We start from the raw sequence: 6,998 nt of genomic DNA on the forward strand, positions 1-6,998 counted from the left end.
AGTACAAGTACGAGTACAAATACTCTAATAGAGTTTACTACACCAAAAAGTCATTTTTATCAGTGTGTGAAGCATGGTGGTTCTCTCAGCGGCCTTTACTGCTGTGTGGCTGGTCAGTAACACCTAGAATGGACCCATCCACCTCCAGGATCTCCAATCTTCCTCCTGCAATTTCTTATAAAGACAAAATCTCCTGGCTGTAAATCATGCAAAGGTTTAGTAGCTTGTGAAGGTAGTCCTCTCTGTGTCTGGTCTCCACTTCATTTATCTGGGCTGTAAGTGAAATTAAGTAATTAAGCATTTTATCATCATATGAAAATGAAGATGTTGTATGAGTCTCTGGCAATCCTGCAAAGAGAATTTCAAAAAAACTTAAGGTTAGATTTTTTATGGCGGCGCATGCACATCAAAACAATTTAGAGTGCCTAGACTGAATTCAGACCCATTTCTTCCCAGATCTAATTTCTCTCTCAGCAGCTCCTCCGCTCTGTGGATGATAGACACAATGCCTCATTAGGTAAACATTAAACATTTCAGCATATGTTGTAATATTTCACTTGCAAAATTTTAGGCTTCAATCCATCTTGAAAACATATCTAAATCACCAAGCAACATTTCTTTCCTTCACGTGGAATTAGTTCTATAAAATCTATCATAGGATGTCTAAATCTGTCCATAAACTTCAACTTCTTCAGAACTCAGCTGCTCGTGTCATCACCAGAACCACCTCCTTTCATCATATTTCCCCTGTCCTTTACCAACTCCATTGGCCCCAGTTCAGTTAAGAATAAAATTTAAAATCCTTCTATATACTTTCAAAGCCATCAATAACCATATCCATCAGAACTCTTTCACATTGTCACTTCCTCTCACTCCCTTAGATCCTCCTCAGTATTGACTCTCTCCCCTTATTCAAAGCCAGACTCAAAACCCATCTGTTCCAGCTCGCTTATTTGTGAATATGCTGCTCTTGTCCCTATACATACTTGTTTTTATGTTCCTGTATTTGTTTATTTGTTTTTTCATTTTGTTTTTATTTTCTGTAAAGTGACCTTGAGTGTCCAGAAAGGTGCTGTTAAATAATATGTATTATTATGTTAAAATGGAGCATCAACTGTTTTTGTGGCTCCTTGGCCCATCATTTTCTTTCCTCTAGAAATGTTTTTACATGCACAGATTAAACTTTCACAAACTTTGTTGCTTTTTGAGAAAAATTAACTGTTAACCAATTTTTGTCCATCCATTTCCTAGTCCTCCCTTTTGACTCATGGTCCCCTATGGGTCAAAACATAAAAGGGATCGAAAAAAAATGTTTAGGTAACCATTTAAACCCCACCAGACGTTATTAGGGAAAAAAAAAAAGTAAAGTCTAAGAGCTCCATTTCAGATGACAAAGGATCTTATCTTAGCAAAAGGTGGGGGCATGCAGCAGGTTAAAAGGTTTTGACCAGACAGCTCAGTAAATAGTTCAGCCTCATAAATCTGTCATGTTGGCTTTAAGGGATCTAACCCACATGCAGAACACTCAGAGGCTGGGAAAAAGTTTACAAGTTTATTAAAGAAATAATAACAAATAAAGAACACTGGTTCTGGGATAAAGTGGGTCCGGGTCTGGTCACGACTGGTTTTCACTGCAGAGAGGGACAGATTGGTTAGCTGTCTTTCAGTGAACTTGCAGGTTGGGTGTTTGCAGGTCTATACCTGATCAGAGATGAGCTGAGCGGTAGAAGGGGGGGAACCAGGAGGGTCCAGAGGCTGAAGGCACGCAGAGGCAGGGCAGAGCAGATAATCTTACTGAGCAGGTTCAGAGCTTCTCTTCAGAGCGGGCAGGCAGGTTTCAGACTGAGTTGGATTTCCAGCGTTCTTCTGAGAACAGACCGCTTGGTCTCACGCTTGAGAAATCCTTCCAGGTCTTCAGGATTCCAGGCAGGTTCTTCCTGAGAAGCAGAGAGGACAAAAAACAGATTAGGTTCAGATTCAGGCTTCAGGGGAGTCAGAGATTCAGACAGGCAGGTTGGCTCAGGCTTGCTAACCATAACTGGCAAACACTCTGCCGTCGGATTGTAGCTCTGCCCCTCCTTAAATGCTGGTCCCCTGATGAGCTCATGAGCCGCAGGTGTGGTGGTCAGCTTCAGCCCCAGGAGACCTAGAACGCCCTCTGCTGGAGAAAGGTGGACAGACCTCCAGATCCCAACAAAATCAGCCTAGAAGGAATGACAAAGATTTAAGAAAAAGGAGGAATCCAAGAAAACTTGACTGAGATAGCTTGAATGACTAAACTGAATTATTTAATGACAGCAACATTGTATTCATTTTAATAACATTATTATTACATTTTATATGATTATATAAACCCTTATATAAATCTCCCCCCTTTAACACATGCTTTCTCATGTTAAAATAACAGTGTTCTATGGGTGTGATGATCTGGAAAAGAAAAGCATTTCAGATCTAGGGAAATTTAAAAGGGCCCCTTATTTTATTTTTTTTTACAACACTGTAATGAGGTGGGACTTCCTCAGGTGTTGTTTACTTAATGCAAATTATGAAATTAATTATTTTTAGGTATGACAAGGTGGTATACGAAAGGGGTCAGATTAGAATTAAGAAATGCTGGGATAGCAGTGTAGTAACCATCACAAACGCGCAGAATATGTGACAGTCCTGTTATTACAGCATTGAATTTTGAGAAGAAAAGGTAACTATTGCCAATTTGTTACCAAATTATTGGAGCAATATAAAAATCTACAGTCTCCCTGCTCATCCACCCTTCGTGGTTAAACAGACAAAGTGGATTGGAAAACACCAGAGTGGGAGCCATTACAAATTTTTCTTAGGCGCCTTAGGTGATATAAAATAATAAAAAGAATAAAAAAACAAACAAAAAAAAACCCTCTGGAGGTGGGTTGAGGTGAGGAAACAGGCCTGTTTTATATTAGATAATCCTCAGAGATCTCTAACACAGCACATCATTAAAGAAAAGGTACCTATAGATAAGAGAAAGATAGAAAGTTTTGCTACGGTAGGATACCGTTTATCAAAGAAAGCTAATTAAACCCTGACCAAACTGTTATTGAGAGTTTTAGTTACTGGATATCCATTATAAGAGGGAAAGGAATATCAATTCAAACGTGAGATCAGCAACTCACCGGAGTAAAACATAAAAAATTATCAGGAAACTATTATATGTCTCTATAATGTACTTTGTGGGTGTGTGTGTGTGTGTTACTTGCAGTCTGTTGAACCGGGGGTCGCTCCAACAGCTCCCTCACTAGTGGTAGAGTGACCTCGCTTCTGTACCTGATATCCCCCTTGCTGAGATTGGCTTCTCTGTCCCATGGTTGTAGCCTCCTCTCTGTCCTGCCTGGCATCCATGGTAGGGTGGTGGACCTCCATAATGAACTGAGCCTCTGCCACATCCTCCTCTGCCCCCACGTTTTTTATGTGGATAGTTTCTGGCCCAGTGATCAGGTTTGCCACAGATGTAGCAGCAACCATCATTGGAGAACTGTTCTTGTCTGAGGGCTACATGGAGAACAGTTTAAACAGTTTAGTGACAGTTTTGAAAGAGAGTCAGTTGTGCCTCAGTCTGTTATTTTCTTTTCCTGTTGTACACGTTTTCTATCACAGTCACTCAAATTGTCCTCACGGCGGCCCCTCCTTGAATGAAGAGCTAGTCCATACGGGGCTGTTTGCAGTCTGTTGAGGATAGTGGCTCCTATTGAGTGACCATGGAGCAAAGGTGATAGATGGATCCCCGCTGTTGGCCCAAGGGATACTAAAGTCTGGTTGTGAGTCTGGTTGTAAGTCTTTCAAAAAGACTTACTCTCGGTCTAAAAAAGACTTACCCTCAGCCTATTTAAGGCCTACTTTTTGTTATAACAATATTTTAGTTTTTTTTTCTCCTTTAAAGGAGTTTTTTTAGTTTTCTTCCTCGCTCAGTCTCCTGAATTTATTGTCGGTGCATCAGAAGAGTCCTCCTTCCCTTAAATGGCCTATTTGAGGTCTCCTCCTCCGCCTCCTCCTCCTCGTCAGCTCTTCCGCCACACACCCACTTTCAAACCTGGAGCGGACGGACACAGAGTAGCCTAAACACATGGAGCAGACAGGAGCTGGATTCACGGCGAGGTGGCGACAGGTTAAAAGTAAAACATGCTTTGCACGGGGCTCAGGAGAAAGAGGAGATGTAATCTATGGACACCTTTTTTGCTTCATTGAAGTGGAGAACAAAACCAAATGCTTAACAGGGACTGAAAGGTGAGGGGAAGACACTGCGGTTAGTTCAGGCTCAGTGGGAAATTTGAATCTTAGAATTGGAGGAAAAGGTTGCAGACTCACTTCTCCAAGGAAAGGTGTCCTTTATGGAATCCAGACTGAGAGGATTGTACCGGAGAGAGTTCCTGTGGTACTTGAATGGGCTGCGGTGCTGAAGAAACCTTTGCTTGGTGTGAAGCTNTGTCTGCAGATCAAAGGGTTGAGGTCAAAGATGGCTGCATCTGAGTCAATATTCATGTGATGTGCTGAATAAATTATCAGCTTACCGATGTAGTTCCTGCAGCCTCCAGCGGTGGAGCCGCGGATCCAGTTGCCCTCAAAGACGTTGACCTCCCAGTGGCGTTTTGTGTTATCATCCAGGGCGTCGGGGGTCATGTTGCAAATCTCCACCTTGTCAAAATTCCTCTTGAAATCTTCAAACTCCATCCTGGAGTTCAAAAACAAAAATCAAACGCAACCATCCATCTGTTAATCAACACGTCTGTTTTCCACCTGCTGGACAGACTCTTCCAGCCAAACAGACCAATCAAAGCATCATCAAGCATCGATTCTCGCTGATCAACAGATTTCTGGGGGTTAGGCGCCTTGCCCAAGTGCATACTGACTCTGAATCAAACCTTCAACTAACATCATAACTGTTTTTTGCTATTGGGCCAACACAGAAAAACACATGTGAATACCACTTGTGGAAACCATGCTCCACATGTTCAATAAATAAAAAAATCTGATTCAAATGTAGGAGCACATCTATATTTGGGAACATCTCATGTTTTCAACATGTGCCTCAAATGTGAATCACATGTGCGTCAAATGGGAATAAAACGTGGAAATGTGTATCAGATGTAAATTTCACTTCTGATGCATGGGTTTCCCATGTGAACATTACATGTGGAACCCATGTACCACATGTGAAAGAAATAAAAAATCACATTCACATGTAGAAGCACAGTTATATTTGGGGAGATCTCATGTTTTTCCACATGTGATTCCCATGTTTTCCACATGTGCCTCAAAAGTGAATCACTTGCGTTTCAAATGCGATGTGGCATTTTATATCAGATGGTAATTTCACGTGATACATACGTTTCATGTGAAACCAATGTGTTCTTAATATGTGGTGCACATGTGATCACAGGATTCACATGATCAAAAGTAAAAAGGAACTTTGATCACACGAACAAAATGCTTGATCACATGTGGACATGTCACCAACATATGTAGAAGACATCTGTGGATTTTTTATGTGGAAAATGGGAATCAGATGTGAAATTCTTATGATTATGAGGATGGAAATCTTTCGTGCAAGATCTCATTTGCGAACACATGAAGTTCATGAGATATTTTTGTAAAGGAAAGTTGCCCAAAGTGAAAAACTTTCATCATCCATCATCTGTATTTACTTATATGAACATTAATGTAATTATTTTATTCCCAACCAATAAATTCAGAGTTCTCACCAAAATTCTCCATCATCACTCTGATTCTGAAGGATCCGGGATTTTTCTGCTTTGTCAACATAATCCCACTCTCTGGAACTGAAACAGACGAGGCAGTTGGTGATCGGGAACATTCTTATCAAGCAGACATGCGGAATGTGGAGGGACCTTCATGCTGGTCTCGTTTTTTTATTTTAAAAACCTATAACTTTTCTAAAATGAGAGAAGGATCCTCTAGGGGGGCCGTGGCCACGGAGAAAACACTGAAGTGATGATAAAAAAAGGAAGAGAACAGTTTAATTTGAAGCTTCAACCAAAAAAATCCAGATTTATTCCCAGTTTATTTGGGATTAAATGGGATCATCCAGCTTCAGATACAATCAATAAAGCTCTTCCAGAAGTTCTTGCAGAATGAATCCTTCAAAGCAGAATCTAAGTTTAAGCTGCTGTCTGGTTGCTAAGTGTTGAGCAGAGTAATGGAAGGTCTGCAGGTTCCTCTGGTTGGATTACACAAAAATCAGATAAAACTTTGTAGTAAAGGGTTAGACATCAAGGTCATTTTAGAAAAGCCTCTTACTAAACCGTACTGAGCATAAATAGCTTAATTTATTTATTCATTTAAAGCTCCTGTTTTAGCACAGGTGCTTTTAATTTGACAGTTCACAGACAGGACATGGGTTTGACAGAGGTTAAGAAGAGATGTGTGTTGGGTGAAGAACTGAAATACACAGTAATGGATTTTTCATACGGCTTCTGCACGAGAAGAGACAATTGAACCCCAGACTCAAACACACTGTTTCACCCCGGACCTCCTCCGCAGAGCGTTTTATTAACAGAACATGACACATGGTTACAAAGTATTGTTCTGACAGAACAAGGCAGGATGGTCTCCTGACTGAATCATGAGACAGGAGTGGAGCATCTCATTTCTAAAATGTTTCATATGAACACACATTACTTTAATAATCATCATTGAAAAAACCTAACATTCCCTCCTGTGCATATAAACATTAGCATATAGCACTACATTAGCATATAGCATTTCTAAAAAGATTTTTACTACACACATCATAAATGCATTGCAGATAGGGAATTCAGTAATCAAAGATCAATATGCAAAAAACAAAAATATGAAAAGGATTAAAATGTAAAACTTAAGCAAAAATTTAGGATTTATCAAGAATGTAAAAAGCTTCAATAATCTGTCCCTTGAGTAAGCAAAACCTCTTTAAATCTTCAACTCATCCAGAGTGGTCTGTATGAGTACAAACATAACAGGCCGTTTTA

At 40.2% G+C, this 6,998-nt stretch overlaps 1 long non-coding RNA gene across 1 annotated transcript; it reads right to left on the reverse strand.

Moving 5' to 3' along the window:
* Positions 1-1,121: 1,121 nt before the first annotated feature.
* Positions 1,122-2,263, reverse strand: LOC107104281. The gene is made up of 3 exons (XR_001482243.1): positions 2,034-2,263; positions 1,702-1,937; positions 1,122-1,631 (listed from the first exon to the last, which is right to left on the reverse strand). It is a non-coding gene; the product is annotated as an uncharacterized LOC107104281 (long non-coding RNA).
* Between the last annotated feature and the right edge of the window lie 4,735 nt (positions 2,264-6,998).

Source organism: Cyprinodon variegatus, unplaced genomic scaffold, assembly GCF_000732505.1.
Source record: "Cyprinodon variegatus isolate N-32 unplaced genomic scaffold, C_variegatus-1.0 Scaffold1677, whole genome shotgun sequence".
NCBI classification, from domain to species: Eukaryota; Metazoa; Chordata; class Actinopteri; order Cyprinodontiformes; family Cyprinodontidae; genus Cyprinodon; species Cyprinodon variegatus.